Raw genomic sequence first — 7,085 nt, 5'->3', positions numbered from 1 at the left:
AATGAGGACAAACCAGAAAACAGTTCTGCGGTGCAGACAATTTCATAATGACTATGAAAGCTATTTAAAAAGGAATTACACCTTCTGAGTAAGCTGGAGCTACATTTCCTTTTTTCTTCTCATCCATCAACAAGTCTTTATTGAGTACTTGCTTCATGCCAGGCACCGGTCTATGCCTTGAAAAGTACAGCAATAAACAAAACACAATCTCTTCCTCTCCAGCCGTTTACATTACAGGGGTGGAGATACATTAGTTCATATGGCTATCCTAACAAATTACCACACACCTGAGGACTCACACCAGCAGAAACGTATTTTCTCACAGTTCTAGAGACATCTGGCTTAAGACTCCTTGAAGAGCAATGATCAGGCAAAACAAGGTATGTATCCTCTCTCCTTTGGCATGCTTTCTGAGTGTGCTTTCATCGTTCCATACAAAAGACTTTTTCCTTTTAAATGTTGCCATCTCTTCTATGTTTGACACTTGTATGACTTTACTGTGTTTTGTTTATTTATTTATTATTTATTTATTTATTTATTTGAGAGGGAGGGAGGGGGAGATGGAGAGGGAGAATCTCAAGCAGGCTCCACCTGCAGTATGGAGCCTGATGCAGGGCTCCATCGCATGACCCTGAGATCATGACCTGAGCCATAATCAAGAGTCGGACGCTTAACTGACTGAACCACCCAGGCCCCACAACTGTTTTATTTTTAAGTCAACATTAGTGGTTTCTGTTTCTGTCTAAATAACAGGTCTACAAAAAGGAGGAACCATTTCTACTAAGCAGACAGCACTTAGGTATTTAATATAATTAGGAACTTAAATATTTAGGTACCTAATACAATTAATTACGAACTTAAATATTTTTTGAAAACTGGGCACATCACTATTTTGATGTTTAAAAAATATCTTCAAAGTAAAAGGTCTCCTATAGATAGCCCACCACAGCCAGAGGGTGGTCCTCCAAGAAACAGAAAGATTCAGCAGCCTGTCATGACTTCTTTAGTATGAAGAGAAGATTCTAGGAATAATCATAGAAGATAATTTCACCTCTCTTCCCAGAAAGCAAAAATTCCTCAAAGATTAAAACTAAGCCCAGTATATATTTTATAATACAAGGAATCCTTTTCTCCTTCTTCCTAGCCAATAAACAGACATTTTTCCCAAATAAGTGATATTAGCCTTTTCTTACTGCTAAACTAAAAGTATCTTTTAGATTAAGATGAAAGGAAGTCATTCAAAAAAAGAAATATTGACAGGTGAATTCATTCATGCAAAAGTTCCTTTGCAAAGGTTTAGGCAAAGTACACCTGAGAAGAGTTTTAAAAGTGGAGTAGCCCCAACTGTTCCTGGACATGGATCTGCATGGAATGTGGGTTCTTAGACTCTCACCTCTGGGTCTGGGTCACTGGCTCAGGAAAAGGAGCAGGATCTGGAGAGTAGGACCAAATTCACATCTTTTCAGCAAATGTTTATGGAGCACCTGATAATACAAGGCAATCTGCCAAATATTCAAAGATGAAGACCCAGTCCCTCTCCCTAAGGTGGACATCAAAACAAGACTTGATTTCCTATTTTTCACCTGTGTTTCTTAGGGTAGCCTTATTGCAATACAAATAAATCCAAAATGTATAATGCCTTCAAACAATAGAAGTTTAGTTTTCTCTAAATTTACAGTCCAATGTTGAGTTTCTTTTTCAGATCACCTTCTAAATGGTCAATCATGGACAAAGACTCTCCAGGTGTGGCTCCTCCCTTCTCTCAGTGCTCTTCCCTTTGCAGCCAATCAAAATAGGGGAAAGAGCACATGCAGACTTGTGGGGGAGTTATTGATGACAGTCTTAGAAAAGGAACACATTTCTTCCCACCTTCCATTAGTTAGAACTCAGTCACATGGCCATTAGTAACAGTGGATGGTGAAAACAGTATCCAAGTCACTATGAGGAAATGGAAATTGGTTATGGAGAACACATCACAGATTGAAAACTGATTCGTTCTATTTCAAAACATGGAAATCTCTTCAGTTGTTAGCAGAATCTTGATGATAAGCCTTTCTATATCACTGTTCAGCTTTGTTGATTTATTTATAAGGAAACATCACCCAGACAAATAGAAAATAGAAAGAAGCAAAAAAAATCTTGAAGTATTCATAAGAACATCTGAAACAGAATCTTTGATTTTTTTTTGTCAGACCTTCATCATTTATTATGTTAAAGAAAAACTAAACATTCCTTATATCTTACTGTTACATATTAATTTTCTGTACAGAGAACTGGCATGAATAAGTCACGAGAATAAAAGGCACAGCATAGGGAATATAGTCAATGATATTCTTTTTTTTTTTAAGATTTTATTTATTTTTATTTGAGAGAGAGAATGAAAGAGAGGGAGTACATGAGAGGGGGGGAGGGTCAGAGGGAGAAGCAGACTCCCTGCCGAGCAGGGAGCCCCATGCGGGACTCGATCCAGGGACTCCAGGATCATGACCTGAGCCAAAGGCAGTCGCTTTAACCAACTGAGCCACCCAGGCGCCCAGTCAATGATATTCTAATAGCATTGTATGGTGATAGATGGGAGCTACACTTGTGGTAAGCAGAGCAAAGGTTTTGATCATGAATTTTCAGCTGGATAATAAAATTCTTTAATATCTTTTGTATCACAAAGGAGGTCTTGGTAGCTACACTTGTGGTAGGCGTAGAGTGTGAAATAGAGTTGTCCCATCACTATGTTGTAGACCTGAAACACCTGTGTCAGCTACGCTTCAGTTTAAAATAAAAAGGTCTTTGTGTTCAATAAGATTGAAAAGGAAAGCAGCAGTCCACGTACTCAGGGGAAAATGGAAGTAAGAAGCCCACTGCAGTATGATTCTACGCAACCACGAGTGGAAGTGCATACACGGGCACCCACAAGCAGGCACGCAAACACACACGGACTCGGCGCAGCCCCCCACACTCTCCCAAGTGAATCACCCTTTTTGCCTGTGTCCATAGGACCGTGAAGCCCACACATACCCATCACCATCACCCATCAACATATTTCAGTATAAAATCAGCACCATTCTTCCTAAAGTCAATCGCTGTGGTTCAGTTCTAGCAGGGGAATAAAAGAGAGACAAGGCAAACTGGTATGTTTCAACCCAGAAGGCACACTCTGTATCCCAGTGCATCGCTCTAATTTCCTCAGGGACAACAAAAGGAGGCAGCTCAGCCCTGAGTGGTGCCATAGAACTATGTGCCAACCCCCACTACTTAGATAAATGGTGAACTATCATTTTGTGATGGTCTATAAACTTGCTATTCAAAACATGGTCCCTCCCACCAAACAGCATGGGCATCTCCTGAGCGTTGGTTAGAAATAAAAAATCTCTGGCTCCAAGAGTGATGGATCAGAATCCATGTTTTAACATGTTCACCACGTGATTTGTATGCACGTTGAATCTGAGAATCACTGTTCTGCACGGTTTTTTGTGTCTTCTTTGCCACCGTTTCATCTCCTATTAATTTCTTAACATGATCATCATGTGAAAACTCAATTGCGTTTTGTTGATGTCTCTTTATTAGCATCTCTAAAAGGAGCAAGTCACTAGTCATGCAATCCAACTTAATTGAATAGGCCTATTCATTAGGACACAAATGCTTCATCTAGGATTGCGCTAGTTGATTTCCTAGATGGAGAAAACTTAACTTGATTTCCAAAGGATAAAAGATTGTGATGCTGGAGCGGAGAAGCAGAGCCAGTAATCCTGATTTTCGTCAAAATCTACTTGCACTAAATATTTTAAATCTTTTACTATTCAATAATGGTAGTCAGCAAAATGAAATTTTATCTTGTTGCTAAAAGTTCACACTCAGTTATTCAAGTTATGAAAGCAAAATTATTTTAAGCAGAAATAAGCATGTGTATTTGTTTACTCTTTTGATTGGAAAATCCTACAGCGTGCACAGTAAATACCATTTCCAAGAGGAATTAATAGAAACCCTACCAGGTACATAGGCATTGATGTAAGACAATTTCTTAATGTCAAAGATTATCAAGTTGTAATTTAAATGTTTGTTTTTTATTTTTTGTTGTGACACTTTATGGATAGCATTATTCAAACATTATTGACATACTTTAGTTGGTAAAGGGTATAACCACAACTATGATCTTTTTTCTAATTTAAAAAAAAATTTTTTTTAAGATTTTATTTATTTATTTGACAGTGAGAGAGGGAACACAAGCAGGGGGAGTGAGGGAGGGAGAAGCAGGCTTCCCGTGGAGCAGGGAGCCCGATGTGGGGCTCGATCCCAGGACCCTGAGATCATGACCTGAGCCGAAGGCAGATGCTTAACGACTGAGCCACCCAGGCGCCCCCACAACTATGATCCTTGAGAGCTCTTCTATACCCCGAGAAGTACAAGCCTAAGGCAATACTACAATTAGTCTGAGTAGATTCTACTCCTTAGAAAATGTGAAATGAAAAATGAAAATGTCATTCTCATGACTGATAAAATCGCAAATGACTTTAAGTGTCATTTCCTCTGTGCAAAATGCCAAGAACTTGTACAAGAATGTCTTATGAAAAAGGGAATTTTCCCATAGTACAATGGAGGAAATATATGTTGAAAGGCAAGTACTAATATGCAATACGAGACATAGGACCTACTTAATTATGTACCCCTGAGACATGCGACGTGTGCGAAAAGCAATGAAGGCCTTAAAGGTCATATTTGAGGAGCACAAATCAGATGTAAGGAGGACGAAGGAATCTGGCTGCATGGCATCTTAATGAGATGAAACATCCTATCACATCTTTACAGTTTATAGCTATTGACGACAACCACAAACCCCCAAGGGAAGAGGCAGAGATGCTTATTAAAACAGAGAGAAGCACACTGCATTTACGAATGTAATATGTTGCAGTTGAAGGATATTAACAAAGAACTGGACTGGGCCTTTTTTTCCCCTTTAGATTGTAAAATTTATAAATAAAATTATGTTTTTCTAATCTAATGATTTTCCTATTACAATCTTCAGGCCCCTTTGTAGAAGGACCTCCTCAAAAGAACTGTTTACACAATAAAATTCTTAAAAATCTCTCTCATGTAAGAAAGACAATTATCACATGATTTCACTCATATGTGGAATTTAAGAAACAAAACAGAGGATCATAGGGGAAGAGAGGAAAAAATAAAACAAGATGAAATCAGAGACGGAGGCAAACCGTAAGAGACTCAATCATAGGAAACAAACAGGGTTGCTGGAGGGGAGGGGGGTGGAGGGATGGGGTAACTGGGTGATGGACATTAAGGAGGGCACGGGATGTAATGAGCACTGGGTGTTATATGCAACTGATGAATCACTGACCTCTACCTCCAAAACCAATAATACATTATATGCTCATTAATTGAATTTAAATAAAAAAATAAATAAAGCCCACACACACAAAAAATCTCTCTCATGTAAATAATCCATGGAGAGTTGCTGAGCCCCTGTGTGGTGCAGAAGGCACCACACAGGAGTCCCTGTTGCTATTCATCCCTTCTAGGCCTCAGATGGCACTCAGGAATTTGGGCAAAATAGTTGCCTTCTCACAAGTTCAATGGCCATATCTCTAAAATGGCATTTCCCAAAATGAGTGCGTGCTTTTAATGAATTACAAATACATGTACAAAAGATGCACTTTACAGAGGCAATTCCAGCAATTATAAACAGAACAACTCTCACGACTGTCAAAGTAAGCCCAGTGCTCATGAAATAATACTACCCTGTACTTAGTATTCTTCTGAGGAGCTTAGTGCACTTTATAAGCACAGAAATGTTTCTCTTTTTAGAAAAACAGTTTTTTTTTAAGTCTATTCCTGAATGTTGAGTGAGATAAATTAGACTCATTTCAGCAAACTATTGTGTAATTCTCAATGTTCTAGTCACTGTACATCAAACTGTTTATCCTAGTGCATTTTTTTAATGAAGATGATATGAGCACATTTTCTGTTTTTCTTTCTGGCTATCTTAATTCATCTCTGGAATCTTGTATTTAATTAAAATATCCCTTTTTAAGTTTTACATTGATTCAATAGACCAGACAAGGAAATACACATTACAGTTAAATTTTAATGCACAAGCGGTAATTGTAAAGCGTTGTACCTATATGGTTGTTCTGCCCTTATATATTTAAGAAGCCATCATTTCTTGAGAGAGCTTACATTTGTAAGGTTGGTCATCTGCTTATTTAAACCACGTGCTATGTGCTTATTTTCTTTTGGGAGGAGAGAGAATTTTATTTTATTTATTTATTTTTTGAAGTGGTGAGGGCAAAGAGAGAAAGAAATTTTTTTTTTTTAAAGATTTATTTATTTATTTGAGAGAGCGAGAATGAGAGAGCACATGAGAAGGGGGAGGGTCAGAAGGAGAAGCAGGCTCCTCGCGGAGCAGGGAGCCCCATGCAGGACTCCATCCCTGGACTCCGGGATCATGACCTGAGCCGAAGGCAGACGCTCAACCAACTGAGCCACCCAGGCGCCCGGGAGAAAGAGATTCTTAAGCAGGCTCCACACCCAATACAAGCCTGAGGCTAGGGTCGATCTCACGACCCTGAGATCATGATCTGAGTCAAATTCAAGTGGGTGCTCAACCGACTGAGCCACTCAGGCTCCCTGGGAGGGAGGGAGAATATTAAATCAGGTTTGCTAAGGTATATTTTATATACAATAAAATTTTTCCTTTTACATGTAGAGATCAATGATTTTTTAAAATATTTTATTTATTTGAGAGAGAGAGAATGAGTGAGCACGAGTTGGGGGCAGAGGCAGAGGGAGAGGGAGAAGCCAACTCCCTGATCAGCAGGGAGCCTGATGAGGGGCTCCATCCCAGGACCCTGAGATCATGGACCTGAGCCAAAGGCAGACGCTTAACCGACTGAGCCACCTGGGCACCCCTAGATCCATGAATTTTTATAAATGTATATATAATTATGTTACCACCACCATCCCTAAAAGTCCCTTCATGTCCCTTTGCAATTACCTCCCCAACCCCCACCCCTGGCAAGCACTGATCTGTTTTCCATTATTACAGTTTTGCCTTTTCTAGAATATCATATGGAATC

The sequence above is a fragment of the Mirounga leonina genome, unplaced genomic scaffold, assembly GCF_011800145.1.
Source record: "Mirounga leonina isolate KUSES-001 unplaced genomic scaffold, KU_Mleo_1.0 Mir_165, whole genome shotgun sequence".
In the NCBI taxonomy this organism is placed as follows: domain Eukaryota; kingdom Metazoa; phylum Chordata; class Mammalia; order Carnivora; family Phocidae; genus Mirounga; species Mirounga leonina.
The sequence above is the reverse complement of the archived record's forward strand: the minus strand, read 5'-3'. Positions refer to the sequence as shown.